Source organism: Humulus lupulus, chromosome X, assembly GCF_963169125.1.
Source record: "Humulus lupulus chromosome X, drHumLupu1.1, whole genome shotgun sequence".
NCBI lineage: Eukaryota > Viridiplantae > Streptophyta > Magnoliopsida > Rosales > Cannabaceae > Humulus > Humulus lupulus.
In genome coordinates this window covers 122,273,676-122,277,648 of record NC_084802.1, presented here as the reverse complement: position 1 = coordinate 122,277,648, position 3,973 = coordinate 122,273,676, and the positions used below count along the sequence as shown (strand labels likewise).

The 3,973-nt window shown below is 33.4% G+C and overlaps 1 long non-coding RNA gene across 1 annotated transcript; it reads left to right on the top strand.

The window, feature by feature from the left end:
• Positions 1–2,240: 2,240 nt before the first annotated feature.
• On the top strand, positions 2,241–3,621 carry LOC133803755 (uncharacterized). Its single transcript, XR_009878131.1, has 5 exons — positions 2,241–2,348; positions 2,452–2,516; positions 2,798–2,879; positions 2,961–3,043; positions 3,375–3,621. It is a non-coding gene; the product is annotated as an uncharacterized LOC133803755 (long non-coding RNA).
• Positions 3,622–3,973: the final 352 nt, after the last annotated feature.

The following is a 3,973-nucleotide window of genomic DNA, read 5'->3' as shown; positions in this document are numbered from 1 at the left end:
ATGGTTCTGTTTTGAGTCTGAATTATGTGAGAGATAATAATATTGATGTTGTTTTCTCTGTTCTTTTGACATTTTTTTATTATCAATTTTGTTATGTAAATTGGTGAACAAATATAATTGATTCTCTTGAACAATCAAAAATGTATTTATAATCTATTTGTGTGTATTTATGTTATTAGTTATGTTCTGTTAGGGTTCATCTATGTTTTGCTATATTTTTATGTCAAATTTTTCTCTGTTTTTGACAGAATTTTACAAGATGGTCAGTGAGGCAGATGAAACTGATCTAAATACACACGTATTGGCTGTCATGCTACCACATTATGATGGCTTGAGCTTGTAAAGAATGCTGCTTAACAGTTCATCAGGTTATACTTTTGTTATTATTAGAGATTGTAAAGAAATAAGAGTTTGTTTATAGCATTGGATTTGACATGTATCTTAGGATTTTAGTTGTTTTAGTTAGTAAACCTCGCACGTATTCTTTCAATGTGTAAATATATGTAGGGAGGGATTCATTTGGTGCGGTTTGCATACATATTCAATTATATTGAATTTGATCAGCCAGATCTTACATTAACCTTACTGAAAGTTTTATAATTGGTGGCCTTGAGTAGTGTTGGTTTCTTTAACTTTTATTGTGCTTGAATGCATTTTTAATTGAAATCAGAAGTAATTAACTAGCCATTGATTCTCATGGTATACTAAAGTAGCATCTTTCTGGTTATAATGTAATGTTATGATCTGAGTCTTTTCTAGTTTCATGGAGAATACTATCATTTATTATTCATTTATAGAATGCTTTTCACAATAAATTTATTGATGTGGAAGAAATTGCTTGCTTTTGGGTGCATAATATAAATTACAAATGACTTAGACACTTAGCTATGCTTATTTCTTTCTGTTTTGCAGGTGCACCAGTGTCTGTGAGGTTTGATGGTGGCAGGGCTTGGAAAGGCGAGGTGTAGGCTCGATGGTACGTATTTCTTCTAATCTCTCTCTCTCTCTCTCTTGTCTTCTGATTTTGTTTTCCCTCATAGGAGCGACAGACTTTTCTAGTTTAATCAATGGCGGTCCCCTATTTTTTAGATTGCGACATTTAAATGATTAGTATTTCCTTCTGTTATGGTGTATTCAGTATTTCCATCTGTTTTCTGTTAATTTTGTTTGCTTGTAGGGTTTGCTTTTGTTTACAGCTTGCCTGCAGCTACATTTTGATCTCTGTTTCAGGCTCCTGTTAGTGGTATTTTTTATGCTCTGCAACTAGTTTTGTTTTATGTTTTTATGCTCTACATTTTTTATGCTTTTTATGCTCTGCAACTAGTGTACTGCATTTGGAGGAATTGAAATGGCTTTGTTTTGTATCATTGCTCTCGGTCTGCTTCTAGTTTAGCTGCTGAAGTTAAACTTTTATTGCATCATAGGCTTATCAGTATTAGCAAAAAGAAACTTTCTGCCCAGGATAATCGTTTACTAGCTCAGTTCACTATGTAATTGTTTAGTAGTAAGAGTTTATTTGTTTTGTCTTCTTGTTTAGTTAAATTTATCTATTGCTTCTTTCCCGTTCTTTTGGTTTGTTCATACTTTCTCTCATTTGGATCATTGTACCTATCATTTTGATAGCTGGTTTTTATATTTGCTGGGGATGCCTTGTATGGGTGCCTTCTATATATACTTCTCCTGGCATGTATCTGGTCAATCATCCTGTACACCTTGGAACTCAGGTATAAAGTTTTCTATTCTAAGTTTATTTAGTCAATAAAATGTAATATTACTGCTTTCGTTCAGGAACAGTTCCAAAATGTTTTTCAACCTTTTCAAAATGTGAACACTTTTCTGCATTACTAGAGAGTAGGAAACTATAGCAATGGCTATGTAGATACCTTGGTGGGATTCAAACTTTAGACCTTATGGAAGCAAACCACATGTCTTCCCATTTGAGCTAACTCCCCTTGGTATACACCAGTAATATTATTATTAGCTTGTAAAAGCTGTATATTGGCAATTTGATTCTAGATTTGAGTTAGAAGCTGCAAATCTATTCTACCAGCCAAATGCAAAAGTTGAATGCTTGTAACTTTGTTTGTAAGCTGCCAAGCCCATGAGATGAGCGTAGACTTGATTTTTTTTGCAACCAACCATACTTTCTTTTCTGTCCTATTTCCCCATTGTCCCTGTTAAATTAATTCTTAATTTTAGTTGTCTACTTTGCTTTGTCACGGTTGGCACTCTACATCCTAGTAGCAGGCATTCTTTGCATATACATCAACTACGACTGTGATAGGCAAAGGCAAGAGTTTCGCAGAACAAATGGCAAATCTTTGGTTTGGGGTAAAGCTCCATCAAAGGTATATGGTTCTCTGAAACTCGTTATTTGGTTCTCATTATACATACAATTTTCTGTATATCTGCTGCTAAATCCTGCATAATTCTTCCCTTTCTGTTTCACAGATAACTGCCACTTACACTACCACAACTGGGGAAACAAAAAGCAGCATTCTTTTAACTTCGGGATGGTACGTTTTCAGGCTCTGCCATGTAAATATGAACTAACTGGATTTTTTTTTCTTCTTGGTTATGAATGCGGGGGGGTGAGCATGCTGTTGTTGGCCTACTTGCTCCAACAGGATGTTGGAAACCTTGAAATGGGTACACTATGTATATAAAATGAGCATTCTAACCATGTGGATGGTTTGGTTTTCTGATAGAGGGTGCTTTCTTCTTCTATTTCTATGAGCCATTGTCCTAATTTGTCAAATGCTAAAATTCTAAAAACAAAGTTCTCTGGTTCACGTAGGTGGGGATTAGCTCGACATTTCCACTATGTCCCAGAAATATTAGCTGCATTTTTCTGGACTGTTCCAGCTCTTTTTAACCACGTAAGTAATTTTCCTTCTGGGGTTTAGATTTGTTTATGTTGTTAGAAGTTGTGTTTGAATTGAATCACTTTTGTCCTGCAGGCTTTACCCTACTTTTATGTGGTGTTTCTTACAATCCTTCTCCTCGACCGGGCGAAAAGGGATGATGATCAGTGCCGATCCAAGTAAGCAAACACAATCTCATCATTTGTTTATGAAAAATTATGTCCCTTAAAAATTGCAAAGGTAAACCTTCCAAATTTAGTTTTTCAAATAGATCCCGAAGTTGAGGTAATTCATTAGTTAAAACTTACCTTACGAGTGCTACTAGTTTATTTGCTTGTATGGGAGAGACAAACTCTGATCATGTTAGTGGTTTCTGGTCCAACAGGTGTAGACAATTTACAAACCAATGCCAGTGTAGAGAAAAATAAATAAGTAGACGAAATGAATAATGGTTTGCGCGTTTTCATACAGATAAAGGCATAAAATCTTGACATGTGATTGTTATTGTAGGTATGGAAAATACTGGAAATCGTACTGCGAGAAGGTTCGGTACAGGGTCATCCCCGGAATTTACTGAGAAAATGTTGCACAAGTGTTTGTTCTATGTTGAGAATGGCATGTATATTCAGCCTTTCCAAATTAAATGATGGCAGGCTGGTATCATGTTGTTGTTATTGTTGTTTTTGTAATGGTCAACTTTATGGATGTTGTATTTCTCTCATCTTCAATGACCAAAAACTTTTCTTGTTTAGGAAAATTACTATAAAGTTTTGTTTCTATTTTTCATTTTTGAAGTAAAAATTGTTCAAGATTATAAAACTTTATTATGTTATGCTTTCAAACTTAAGTTAGAACTAAGATCTCATGAAGTAGACACATTTATGGTTTGAATTAGTTATTGTTTAATGTAATACTTATGGTTTATCAATCTATTGAGAATTACATTTTATGATTAATTTTGAATTTTTTTATCAAAATACAATAATGAAAATCTTTTAATTAAAAAAAAACCATATAAGTATACTTATCAAAATAAAATTTAAAATTTTATTACTATATGTTATGATTTAAAAGCATATTATAAGCGTAAAAAATCGTTATGGTTTATA